The 6,917-nt window shown below is 43.0% G+C and overlaps 2 pseudogenes; both read left to right on the forward strand.

Annotated features, from left to right (window-relative positions):
• The first annotated feature begins 3,338 nt into the window (after positions 1-3,338).
• On the forward strand, positions 3,339-3,805 carry LOC118649440 (annotated as a pseudogene).
• A 228-nt stretch (positions 3,806-4,033) lies between these two features.
• LOC118664895 lies at positions 4,034-4,903 on the forward strand (annotated as a pseudogene).
• Positions 4,904-6,917: the final 2,014 nt, after the last annotated feature.

Consider the following 6,917-nt stretch of genomic DNA (forward strand, 5'->3'; position numbering starts at 1 on the left):
CATTTTTTAGCACATTAAAAAACACACAGAGCCCTGGCCAGTATGGCTCAGTTGGTTGGAATGTCGCCCCGTGCACCAAAAGGTGGTGTGTTTGATTCCCAATCAGGGCACATACCCAGTTTTCAGGTTCGATCCCTATGTGCAGGAGGCAATTGATCAATGGCTCTCTCTCACATCAATGTTTCTCTCTCTCTCTTTCTCTCTCTCTCTCTCTTTCTCTCTCCCTCCCTCCCTCCCTTCCTCTCTCTAAAAATCAATACAAATAAAATTAAATAAAAACAAAAAAACACACATAGTTACCTAGTATCATCCAATGCTTTCACGCATGAATTAGTGATACCTAACTACTTGCCAACTGGAAAGTCTTAACGTGGAAACATTTCTTTTGCCAGACATGAAGCACTTACAATAAAGAAAAGGGGGAAACAATTTCTCTGCCAGAAGAGAAGACTGCTGTTTTGATCTCTGTTGCATTATTGGTCAGCGAGCTTGTGCTGGACACTGAAAAGTCAGATCCATTTCATGGCAGGATGGAGAAAATGATAAAGTGGTGAATTTTCTCCAAGTCGAGTTTGTTGGATATTAGTAATAATTTGAAGTGGACTAGGGAGCTCTATTTTATTTTGAGGCAATCAGGTTAGGTTATATAAGCTCGTTTTTAAAGTATACTGGGAAGCTTTCTCAGATCAATCTTCTGAAATTGAAGAGTCAAAGAGGCCAAATTCCTTGTACCTACCATCCCATCCATTGAGTGACTCACAAGTTTGTACTTTCTTCCCGATGTGACAAGAAGAAAGTATTTGAAATGGCAAGGACAGGCGGGTGGGGGGGGGGGGGAATTTTTTCATCTCTCATTGCTAAACTGTACTGAGCTCTCTATAATCATAGATTTTTGAGGACGTAAGGAGCTATTTGATGGAAATTAAATAATTTTAAAGATATACAGAAGCTGAAGACTCTGAATCATTCTTTAAGTTTCCATACCGAAATGCAATACACAAGACATATTTGAATTATCAACCATCTGTCCAACAAATGTGGCTCCATTTCAAAAGAAAATGATTGCACCGAAAATAAATTATACTCCCTAAGAAGATGCAAATATTCCTAAATAAGAAGATAAATTAGAAACAGCACTGTCCTGGAATTTAAATGTCTGGCTATGTGGACAAACTCTGGGAAATATTTGGAACCTTACTTCCCTGCTGAAGTACATTGTCTTCCATGATAGTGCTAAAGTCCAAGTTGAGATTCATGATCAACCTGGAGTTAAATTTTAGACGTGCTGTGACTCAGAACATACTGCACAATTCCCAAGAATAATTTAATCCATCATACATTTCTCTAACTTGATCAAACTAAACAACAATTAAATATAAAATTATAACTCTTTAGAGACACTCTTTAAAACTCCTAAAACTATAACATTCTTTAGTATTGACTATGTACCAGGAACTATTCTAAACACTTTACCCTAGTAACCCTTGTAAGACTCACAACAATCCTATACGGTAGGTGCCGTTTTATTCCCCTGCCCTTCTTTTCCCATAAATGAAAAAACTGAGGAAACTGTTAACAATTTCAAAAATTCATGCAGAATACATATAAATTGTTCTTTTACTCATTCAGCAAATATTTATTGAGGGTCAACTATGTGCCCAGTACTGGGGTATAACAGTGCATGAGACAGCTAAAGCCCCTGATCTCATGATGTTTATGATAAAGTGCCAAAGATGAACAAAATAGACCAAAAAAATGTTTTAAAGGTCTATAAAGAGCCATGCATGGAGCTGAAATAGAGAATAAAGGATCTAGGGAATCTCTTCTTTACATATGGTGGTTTGAGAAGGTCTCTCAGAAAATATAATATTTAAGTTAAGACATAATGAGAAGATGCTAGACATGAAAAAATGGGAGAAAGTTCCTGGGTTAAGACCACAAAGTGAGCACAGTCATCTAAATCATACACACCCGAGCCCAGCCGGTGTGGCACAGTGGTTGAGCGTCGACCTGTGAACCAGGAGGTCACGGTTTAATTCCCAGTCAGGACACATGCCGGGGTTGTGGGTTTGATCTCCAGTGGGGGGCATGCAGGAGGCAGCTGATCAATGTCTCTCTCTCTTCATTGATGTTTCTATCTCACTCTCATTCTCCCTCCCTCTCTGAAATCAATAAAAATATATATTTTTAAAAAGTCACTTAAATCATACACCACCAAACTACAGTGAAAGGATTGTTTAAAGAGAAGAAGAAAGAAACAATAGGCAAGAAGACACACGGCAACATAATTTTGAAGCCGAAAAGCCAATAGACAAGTAGCAATTGACTTGGTAGATCAGAGAGAGTTGAATCCCAGGCCAACAGCAAGGAAAGCTGAGAACAAACAATGTGCATCTCAGAATTCTCAAAAAGCATTGAATTAATCGGCAGCACCAGATAGCTCTGAATTAAAGGTGTGGAGCAGGAATGGGAGTTTTAAAATAGAAGGAGGGCCCCAAACTGGTTTGGCTCAGTGAATAGAGCATCAGCCTGTGGACTGGAGGGTCCCGGCTTCTATTCTGGTTTAGGGCTCGTGCCTGGGTTGCAGGCTCCATCCCCAGTGGCGGGGGGTGGGGCGTGCAGGAAGCAGCCGATCATTGATTCTCTCTCTCATCATTGATGTTCCTATCTCTCTCTCCCTCTCCCTTCTTCTCTGAAATCAGTAAAAATATTTTTTTAAAAAATAATAATAAAAATAGAAGGAGGGATTGGCCAAAAGCTGTTTAAGAAGCAAAATGATCCCTAAATGATCTCCACTACTTCACATCCCTGAAAGAGCTCCTCTCCCAACTCAGCAGATCTGAAGTCTAAAGAGAATAGACACCAGAGAGTCTCTGGAATGAAAGAAATCAAAAACAGGTGAAGACCAGTGAACCTACCTAAGCCAATGGGATGTAGTGGGCATGTGGAGTTTGGATACTGAACACAGAGCTGAGCCAACCTCTGCCCACCCCACCCTACCCCTAGCAGACAGACCCTTTCCCCTCAGGCTGGAGATTGGAATCCTCTTTTTCTCTCCTTCCTTCTGTGAACCTAACCAGTCAAAGACGAAAGACCTGAAGACAGTGACATCAGGGGTGTCCCAATAAATGCCCCCAGCGATGTGCTCAGGTCAGCTCCTTAGTCCCAACCCTTAACCATAAAGATAGCAAAGAACCATAAAGAAAGCCTCTAACATAGAAGACAGACCAGAAGGAACAGAAAATCAGCTTGGAGAAAAGAAATCTATGTAGAAGGAAAAATACTTTACAAAACCTGTTATTAATATCAGAAAGATGAGATACTCTACCCAAGAATGAATGTTGAAGTCCTATTTAAAAAAAAAAAAAAAAAAGCTCCCTGATCCCGGCGTGCTCTGCAGACTAGGCCAGGCCTTACTGCTGGGCAGGAAGATAGTGGCACCTGGTGTGGAGCCACAGATCTTGGTACAATACTTGGTGTCCCGAAAGGATCAGGGCAACCACCGTTCTCCTGGCTAGTGGGCGCACCGGTGGCGCAGGCTTGCACAAAACCACTGCGACCTTGCACATTCACCTCGACCACCCACACACTGTTGCTTAGCTCCGGGAGCAGGGGCGCATGAGCAAGGTGGTCCTTGAGGCCTCAGATGAGATACCCCCCACGCCCCTCCCACGCCCCCGCAAAGGAGCTGGCTGAGACACTGCAAAAGGAGCAGCCAGAGAATGTCACCACTTGCATTGCACTCCGTCCCTACCCCAAGGGAGAAGTGCATCCGTACTTGAAGACGTTCCAATTGCTCAAGTGACTGATGTTATGAATTGCTTTGATATATTTGAGTATCAGCTGGATCCAGAAACTGCATGTCATCCAACCCTCAGCATCATGTACTCCTTTCAATGGCAACTTCCTCTTCCCTTTAAATTATGACAGTTTCTTGAGAGTCAAACACATGTTCACATTAAAGTTGTCATTAGAAAAAGAGAAGAAGGAAAGTGCAGCTGCTGCAGCCACCACGGGAGGCATCTGTGACAAGATGGAGCTCACCATCCTGGACCATTATTCTCAGCCAGTGACTGGGCCCCACATACATCAAGGAATGTCATCATCTAGTTCAATCCAGGACCAGACAAGTACCGCACCCTGGAGCTCCCCACTGGGAGCACCCCACTTGGCCACTATAAGAAGCTAACTGACTATTACAAGAATGGAGAGCTATCCTTCAAATAAGCGAAGACCTTCAACATGGATGAGGATGTGGGTCTTCCTCAAGACCACCCAGAGAGTTGCCACTCCTTGATGTGGGACAACTTCTTCAAGCACACTGACATCTACCCAGAAAACACCCACACGCTGGATGGGAATGCAGCTGACCTGCAGGCTCAGAGGGACGCCTTTGAAGAAAAGATCAAGGCTGCAGGAGGGACTGAGCTGTTTGTTGGAGGCATGGGCCTTAAAGATACACTGTTTTCAATGAGCCGGGTTCCAGGCTGGTGTCCAGGGCCTGTGTGAAGACCCTAGCCATGGACATCACCCTGGACAAAGCTAGATTCTTCTATGGAGATCTCACCAAGGTGCCCACCATAACTCTGATGGAGGGCATGGGCACTCACATGGATGCTACAGAGGTGACGATCCTCATCACAGGTGCTCACAGGGCATTTGCTCTGTACAAAGCCATAGAGGAGGGAGTGAACCATAGGTGCACCATGTCTGCCTTCCCACAGCATCTCCGCACCGTGTTTGTGTATGATGAGGATGCCACCCTGGAGCTTAAAGGGAAGACAGGTCAAGTATTTCAAAGGTTTAATTCTTGTTCATAACAAGTTGATGGACTCCTTGTACAGTATCAACGGGAAAAAAAAACCAGAAACGGCAGTCTTCTAAGAAACCACACTGTGACTAGCCTGTGCTACTCCTAGTGTCAAGTACCTCATTGGGACAGGCAGGTCTTTCTGGAAATTGTCTTTTTAGAAGGATAGAATTGTAGTTATTTTAAAAAAAAAAAAAAAAAAAGGGAGGGGGGAATTCTATTTCTTTAATCCTGTATGATTACCCCAGATAAATAGGTGAACTTACTGTTCTCAGCTGTGGAGCGTGGAGCCTAGTCGTGGAGTTTAGCTACAGGAGAAATGACTTCTTTGTAACTTACTCTTAACCAGGAAGAAAAAAAAAATCACTCCATAAATTTGGTGTCTGCTCCACACAGATTAAGGGTTTTTAGATTTCTGTTCTGCCTGTGACAATGTTCACATGTGCCAACACAGTCCTGTCAGGAATTTCTATCCTTATGTGCGGATTCTCAGTTGGGGGGAATAGGTGTTTGCTGTACCGGACAAAACCTCTTTAGAGGGGCTTGAGACCCCCTGAGCAAACCTGCCCCTTATTTGAGAATCACTGTTCCAGACTAAGGAACAAACTCTCAATGTCTAAAACCAGCAAAACGAGGCAGCGTCTCTGGTCAATAACAAGTGCCATGGAAAGAAAACTGCCTTTTCTCTTCTCTCTCTCTCTCCCTCCTTCCCTCCCCCATCTTCCTCTCCCTCTCCCTCTCCCTCTCCCTCTCCCAGTTGACCTTTCCATAAACTCTGAGGACTCCCAGGGGGAGGGCTTGGGAGCATAGGCTTAAAGAGAAGACTTTGCTGATAAACTCAGAACCTCAAGGGGCCCAGCAACATGAAACTCCTCTCTCGCAGGGACCCTCCAGCACTGGGAGGAAGGCAGAAGCCCTCTTTCCACCAGAGTCCTGTGCTTTTGTTCCAAGGCCTCACTGGAACTCCCTCTTTTTACATACTCGTTAACAAGTAGAAGGCCCACTGGGCCAACAGACACGGCATAATTTCAATGTGGTGTTCAGCCAAGGTGATGGGGGCTGAGGCAAGCAGCTCAATTATGAGTTGTCACAATGCATAAGTGGAGTGCTAAGACAACATACAAATGCTTCTAAAGTTGCCTTTCCCCACCTAAAATACCCTGCCCTTCTATCCCTCTCAGGTTTATGTGGCGTGCTCTGATGTTTCCAGAACATCAGGAAATAGAACTCTTTTGTCCCTTTATTCTTCACAAGGTGAGTCTATTCTCTACCTTCCTTGTACTCTTCTAAGCCTACCCCACCCTGTCTTTGTGCCTGTTTCAAGCTACTGCTGCCTCTGTTTCTGGGGAAGATCTTTCAGAGCCCAGCTCTGCCTCTAAAGTGCTGTGTTTGGTACCAGCATTTTGTCTTTAGCTTTTATACATGATTGTGCTGCTATTCTGTTTTAAGCTAATAGATCAATGGGCTTGTTTAAAATATAATATTTTCTATTAAATTCAATAGTGTAAAAAAATGCAGAAAACAAACAAATAAAGGAATCCTTAAAAATTAAAAATATGATCCTAGATCCTGAACAATGTGGCTCAGCAGTGGAGCATCAATCAATGAACCAGGAGGTCATGGTTCGATTCCCAGTCAGGGCACATGCCTGGGTTGTGGGCTAGATCTCCAGTGGGGGGCATGCAAGAGACACCCAATCTATGATTCTCTCTCATCATTGATGTTTCTATCTCTTTCTCCTGCTCCCTTCCTCTCTGAAATCAATAGAAATATATTTTTAATATATAAATACATGATCCTAGAAATAAATAATCAATAGAAGGGTTAGAAGATACAATTAAGAAAATCCCCCCCCCCAAAGTATAGCAAAAACAAACAAAAGACAAAATAAGAGAGAAATGATCAATCCAGGAGGTCCAATATCAGAATAAAAGGAGTTCCAGAAAAAGGCAATAGAGGACCCAAAAGAGCTAAAATCATTAACAAAACTGTTAAGAAAATTTTAGAATACAAGTAGATTTAAAAAGTCTACCATAAGGAATAAAAGTTGACACATAACAAGGCACATCATTGTAAAATGTCAGAAACTCATGACTTTGGGCTTCCC

This window comes from Myotis myotis, unplaced genomic scaffold (assembly GCF_014108235.1).
Source record: "Myotis myotis isolate mMyoMyo1 unplaced genomic scaffold, mMyoMyo1.p scaffold_m19_p_1, whole genome shotgun sequence".
Lineage (NCBI taxonomy): Eukaryota > Metazoa > Chordata > Mammalia > Chiroptera > Vespertilionidae > Myotis > Myotis myotis.